Genomic DNA, 7,323 nt, shown 5'->3' on the forward strand with positions numbered 1-7,323 from the left:
TTTTTTTTTTGAAGAATGAATTAAAACAAACCTTTTTAAAAGTTTTAATACCATGTATAGAAATTAGAAATAATATAAAATATACCCACTTTTTAATTTAACTAAAATTAATATTTACGAAAATGCCCCTTAAATTTCCGGACGGACTCCTTGCCAACTGCCCAACTTTCAAAGGGTATAACTCGCTCCTACGAACTCGGAATCGAGCAAACTCGGTGGCGTTGGAAAGATCGTTCCAAGGGCTTTCCAAACATAACTGGAACTACTCCTGGATCATCCTGAGCTAGGAGTTATGACTGCTCAAAGTTGGCCAAAAACTCACTGATTTCCCACACTTAACCAAATTTCCAGATTCAGAACCTTTTTTTCCAAAAGTGACTACTTCCAATTTCATAACTCCAATTTATGCTTAAACTTTAAAAATTCATATGTTAGGCTCTAGTTTCACCTATCTATTTTTAGGGTCGCTACAATGTGACACTACATAGCCTATCTGAAAGGCGACATTGAGCTTTGCGGCAAAATTTTGATGGTCCATCATACAGCACAAATTGTCCCTCACACAAGCGGATAATGTTGTCACTTGGGATCGGGCTGTGATGATTGCAACTCTGATGGCAGGCCTTGAGGTCGGCTTCTCCAGGATCATTATTGCGGAGATTCATGATAGGGCTTTCTATAAGACCACGACCATGCCATTCCTATGTTTGATCTTCCGTCTCTGCAGGGAGGCTACGATCCCTCTTTGGCACTTTGATAGGTTAGTTGAGGTATTCAAGACCGTTGATGTGGGTTTGATCATGGATGATGCGAACCCTACGGCTCCGAGTAAAGGTACACATGTTGACTTGCCCCTCTTGAGTGTTGATGTTCCTATTGATATTGAGTAGGTTGTGGTTGAGCACGCAGTTGATGACACGACTCATGCCTATGCGATAGAGGTCGATATTTAAGCTCATTATTCCACTTCTTCAGGTCACACTGCTAGCACACCTCGTGCTCCTACCCCTTTAGGGTCCGTTCTGATACCCATAGCCCGAGTCCAGAAAATAGAAACTCGAATGGCTACCCTGCTGCATCATATGAGGCCATGGATGCAGAGATCTTTGGAGGAGTCGGAGGCGCGCATGGAAAAGATGATGGAGGAGAAAATCAAGGCGGTGCATAAGAGGCTAGAAGAATTTGAGCTTCGAGAACTTCAGAGGCCTCAGATGGGGTCCACTATTGATGTGACCACCTTCCAGATGAAATTGGCTAGGCTCCGAGCAGATATTGATGCTCTTTCTGCTACTGTTGAGGCTGTCCTAGAGCCTACACCTGAGGTGGAGGCAGATGATATGGTGTTGAGTTCACTATTTGGATATGAGATGCCATCACTTGATCCCCCTTGTGTAGATGGAAAGCGCATTCGCCCTTCTGAGAACACTAAAGATATAAATGATTCTAGACAGGCCAAAAAAAAGAGCGGCAGGAGTAAAGGGCAGCCCAGCGTCAGTCTTTATTCGAGGAGGAGTTGCGGCAGCTTAGAGCGCAAGAGATGGTTGGGGGTGCATTTGGTTTGAGGATCACTAGTGATGGTGATCTTACTATTGTTTAGGTCGCTACTGAGGGCATCACACGTGATGATCCAGCGGCCCACTTCTTGATGGGTCTTCGGCGCTTATGCGCCACAAGTTTGTCTCACCCTTTATTTTAAATTTTTTTGTGCATTGAGGGCAATTGCACCATATTTTTGTAGGGGTGGGGTAAATGGATTGTGAGTGTTAGGGTGAAGTCTGAGTAACCTAACTCACAACCCTTCCTTGGGGTTTTCTTGCCTGTGTTCTTTTTCCCAAGGGACTGTTTTACAATTCTGTTGAACCGGCATGTTTAGGATAGTGTAAATGTAGAAGTAGCTGAAAATGAAAGCATGATGGCATGAGAGCAGAAAAACGATAACCCTCCAAAATTTGCTTTTGCCTATGTGTTATATCAGTGAGCTTGATAAAGTTGAATATGTTGGATCTTCATATGACATGATAGGAACTGATATGATATCATGACTTAAGCTATGACTTGAACCTGATGGATTAATGATTTGATAGTGAAACTATGCCATGTGTGTGTGACCTTATTGCATATTCATCTAGTGATGTGCCTATCTAGAACTTGCCCAGTTAGTCTTGTTAAGATGATTTATACTGGAAATTGGGGAATGATCAGAGGTCGTTGTTGATATTGAGTACACTTAAGCCTGCAACCAACCAAAAGAAATAAATGCTTCCTTTGATCTGAATGTTTGAGCCTAATGAATACAATTTCTTTCAATTCAGCCAACTCACCTTCTCTAAAAATATGTTTTGGCCCTGGTCCCTCCGTGGACATTGTGCACCTCAACTCAAGCTAAAAGCCTAAGTTGAGGGTGGCTACTTCAAAAGTTACCAAAATCTTGGCCATGGTCCTCTAAAAGGACATTGTGCACCTCAAATCATGCAAAATACATAAGTTGAGGGTGGCTATGGTGAAGGAAAACTGCAAAAAAAAAAAGGTATGAAAAAGAATTGTTTGTAGAAAAAGAAAAATATGAGCAAAACAAGGGTAGTGAATGATGTGAGTGAATCAAAAAGAACTAAAGATAAAATACTTAGGTAAAAAGATGAAGAAAAAGATGAAATGAGCAAGAATGTCAAGGAAAAGTCACACACTACAAGAAACATGATTTTTTGTAATGACAATTTGTGGCGACAAAATTAGTCACCACAAAAGGAAGGATTTTGTGGCGACAATAAAATGTTGCCACAGAAGCTGATATTTATAGTGACGACCTTTGTAATTGCCACTGAAAGTAATGGTTTAGTGGCGACTATTTATCTGTTGTCACAAATGTGTACAATATTTCCTGATAATACCTAACTGAAATATAGTATTGTAGCGAGAAACAAATAGTTGCTACAGAAAGATTTATTGTGGCGACTAAGTCGCTGCTAAAAGTTGAACTATAGATTAAAAAACTATGATGCTAATTATTGATTGTTATAGTTGTGGCGTTATAAAGTGAATTTGAAATTATTTTATATATTTAATGAAAATTGTGCTTATAATTAATAGGTATGGAGTTATTCAATATATTTAATGGAGTAACACCTATTATAATAATCCGACTTAAAAATGAAAAAAAAACATTAATTAACATAACAATGTTTAGTAAGAGTTTTTATTTATTTATTTATTTATTGTTTTATGAAATAATCATTTATGCCTTATATATATTATATAGTTTAGAGGAAAAAGAAGAATGATAGTAATAATTATAACTAGAAAGATGTTGGATAATTTGTGACTATTTTAACATTATAATAAAAAATTGTGACTATTTTGACATTATAATAAATCAGTGTTATTAATTATATTTCATATCTTTTGTGTTTTTAAGGTTATATAACTAGCTTACACTACTTTTGTTAAAACAATATTTTTGCCTTTTGAACTTAAATAAATAATCTTAGATAATTTACATTAGTATGATTTGTAAATCCCTCCCCAATATCTCATTTCACAAAACCCATGTCGTCCTTTTCCCGCAAACCCTAAGTCCTCTCACCAAAATTATTCTACGGCGATTTCCTCTTTGCGTTCCTCACTCCTCTCGTTCCTCTTTAATATTTCTCCTCTTCATTCTTTTCTCTCAAATCTAACCAAAAACCATCCAAGCCCTACTGAATTTTAGATCTCAAATTCTTATTCAATCGGAAGCAAGTGTTTGATTTGAACATACTGAAGTAGTATTGACGGCGTTCCCAATGCCCTAGTTCACTACAGGCTTGAAAATGTAAGCTTTTGATTCTCTGTTTGTATTCACTGATGTAATTTTGTCTATTCTAATGTGTTAGAATCTGTTTAAGTTCTGTGTTCTTAAATTATTTTTATTTTGAGTAAAGATTATGTCCATGGATATCTTATCTTTGGAGGATCGATCTTGTTCTGATTTAGCTGATATATTCTTTGTTTCTGTTCTACCTAAGAGACTGTACTAATACAATTTGTGGTTGTTCCTGATGATGCTATTTGTATTTGAAAGTTGAGTTTGACTTCAATTTTTTCCCATCACTTAATAACCATTCTTTAGTAAAACACCATGAATAAGCTACTAATTGGATAGAAAATCAACTCTATGAGTTAAACAACAATCTTGATTGGTCTGTTTTTATCTGAACTCTATGAAAGTACATTCTTATTTAAGATACCATGAAGATTATATGTTTTAATATCTAAACTTTCATGTTACTGCTTGCTGGTGAACTCAGGCTTAATATATACTTAGAAAGCTAATGAAAGGTTGTCTTATGTTGTGCATCTAAGTAATTTATTAAAGTAGTTCTCTTTTTCTTGCTAGAGCTAAAAGGATTAATATTTATAAACTAAAGGTGAATAAGGACATAAAATAAATATCTAGTATTCTCAATGCAATACCAATCAACCAAGTACTTTCAGTGTGGAATATGTAGAATTTCTTACCCAAGGCTCCAAGAATGAGTAGAAGTACCTATCAGTAAGGCTAGTGCAAAATGAGATTTGAAATAGATGAGAAATGGTGTTGATAAAAAGTTTCATTTCTTATTAAGTTCTATTAGCTAAACTATAGTCACTACATACGGTGGAAACAATTATGGTTTATTCAATCAAATAAAAATAAATATAATATGTTTTATCTTCTATAATCTCCTACGTTGATTCACTAACGTCTCCACAGAGCAATGACATCTAATATATTATTGCTGCAAAATCTTGAATGTTCAAGTTTGGATGGAGAAGCTTGTTCTTATGAATTCGAGAATTATTTTCAAAAGCTCGAGTGGATTGAATATATAGTATAGAGAGTGGAAAAGAATATTTGCATTCGTAGGGATCTCCAGATGTTTTTCTAAGTAGTGGAAGTACTTTCCTTGATCATCCAATTAACATCTCATAATTTTTCTTATTTGGTTATAGGGAAATTTTTTATATTTATGTTCCTTCATGATGCAGAGACAATTGATTCAAGTAAGTCAATTCCTCTTTTTCTATGGTTGTGAGGATGTCATAGATGTAGGAGTTATATTAATAATAACATTGGTTTATCACTTATCACCTTGATTATGTTCAAATATATTAAATTAACTTGATATTATTGGTAAGAAGACAATGCCGATCAATCTAATTATTCATGATATTTTAGGGATATTCGAATTCTTCTTGACTATTTTAGGATATTCCGAGTTGAAATGAAAAATATAAGCAACATTAATAGTTTTTGAAGATTTGACAATAAATGATGCATCTTATTACTTACATGCCTTTTTCATTGACATCTAGGATCGTACTCTGTTGTTTGAAACACATGAATTGTATATTTCCTTGATCTTTAGTAGTATAAATTTGTATACAGACTAAGAGAACATTGTGACACCATAGATATAAGTTCTGATTCTTTTATATTGTCTTCCAATATCTCTGTCTCCGTAATAATTTTGCATTTAGTATTATTTCTAAATGCTTAAGTTTACCTGATGCTTACACAATTCCCTTGGATCTAAAGTCAATATCAAATTCAGTGGGGTTTAGAGGTTCAAAGGTCCATTTTATATTTGAGGTTCTATAGAGTGACAAGGATATGTGAAGTTAATATCTTATGCCAAGATTAGCTTAGACTTTCATCCACTTAAGCTTAATTTGTTTTCTTATTTAATCTAAGGGAAATAAGTTAAATCTTGGTGATTTTTTATTATTGTTATCTAGTCAACTTTAGATGAAACAATATCATCTAGTCGATTAAGTTGAAAAATCTTTATTTAGATGCGTACTAAGCGAATGAAAATTCACTAGTATTGTTGGGAATACAGATTTAAAGAAAACATTTATGGAATAATGTTTAAGTTATCTACCTTTTAGGACAAATAATGTTAGCATCCTATAGATAATTTTTAGATATAAGGTTTGACCCTTGTGTCTCTTGAAGATCATCCAGCCTAAAACTCTTCCATTAGGTTGTGCCTATTCTAGGCTTTGATCTTTACTTTAATAGCTTTTAGTAGTTTTAACCAGGTCTGTAGCACTCAAGTTAGGTAAGTTTAAAATTTATTTTTGAGCTCAAAAATATATTTTATTCTCAAAATAGTTAAAAAAAAAATTCTAGACTTAATTTAAATCACATAATCTGGAGTTCCTCAAGGTACTTTCTAATACTTTACTCATCATGACCTTCCTGTAGTTGTTTATTTGTCTGGCTGCCTTGCTTGGATAAAAGGTAACTTAGTTAAATAAATTAAAAAGTCTTACTAATTCATAATCTGATCGGTAAACCTATTTAATATATCTCACAATTTTGATTCTTTCCTTTTGTCGACTGCAAGCCAAGATTACTTATTGTGAAACTGCTTCTATTCTACATGTTAGTGTTATGCTGAAGTACTTTAAATTCAAACGTGATAGTTCATTGTAGTTTACGTTGCTTAGTCTATATATGTGAGTAAACGTGATAGTGCTTTACAGTTTAAGTTACTGGCTCATTCTATATATGTTGGGATAGCTCGGATGCCTTACGTGTTTTCTGGAAAGCATTCAAGTTTGTTTCTAGACCTCATGTGTGCCTAGTCTTTTGTTTAATGGATGCAATATGAGAGTAAACTGATGTATTAACATTTCTTCTAGGGGTTTATTGCAATACTCATTATCATAAGAAATATTGATATAATTAGAAATTCCTTTTGTCTTGTGTATTAACAAAGTTTTTTATGCAACCTATCAAAAATATGTGCATGAACTCCTTTGTCCAAATAATGTGGTTCATAATGTGATTCTCTATTGGAAACAATCTCTTTACTTTCAAAGTAGGGATATGGACTGCATACACATTACCTTCTTCATACCTCACTTATAGGGTTACATTGGGTATGTTGTTGAACTTAGTTCTCTTTCAATTCTCATGTTTGTGGTATTCGGCTTTAGTTATTTAGTTGGTCCATGTTGATCCTCCTAGGCAATATATTTGTGAATTTATTAGAGATGAGCTTAGTATACTAGGGTCAAACTATCTTGTGCAACTTTCATCGGTCATATTCATGTCATTTGCTTTCTTAAATGCTTTTGCCAATCTTCTGTTACTTCTTTTATTTTAGTATTATATTATGAAAGTTGTCAAAGTAATTATATTTTTTTACTCTTAATTATAGGGACAAGATTCTAGAACACAAACAGAGTCGAAGAACAAGTTTGAAGGCCTTCATTGTGTGTTTTATATCATATGTATAATATCATTGAACAATATACTATTGTGTAATATAGTTGACTTTTTTTATCGTTAAAGTA

General features: G+C 33.9%; 1 long non-coding RNA gene across 1 annotated transcript; it reads left to right on the forward strand.

The window, feature by feature from the left end:
- Nucleotides 1-3,523: 3,523 nt before the first annotated feature.
- LOC125865998 (uncharacterized) lies at nucleotides 3,524-7,323 on the forward strand. The gene is made up of 3 exons (XR_007446436.1): nucleotides 3,524-3,808; nucleotides 4,969-5,019; nucleotides 7,188-7,323. It is a non-coding gene; the product is annotated as an uncharacterized LOC125865998 (long non-coding RNA).

The sequence above is a fragment of the Solanum stenotomum genome, chromosome 5, assembly GCF_019186545.1.
Source record: "Solanum stenotomum isolate F172 chromosome 5, ASM1918654v1, whole genome shotgun sequence".
Classification (NCBI taxonomy): domain Eukaryota; kingdom Viridiplantae; phylum Streptophyta; class Magnoliopsida; order Solanales; family Solanaceae; genus Solanum; species Solanum stenotomum.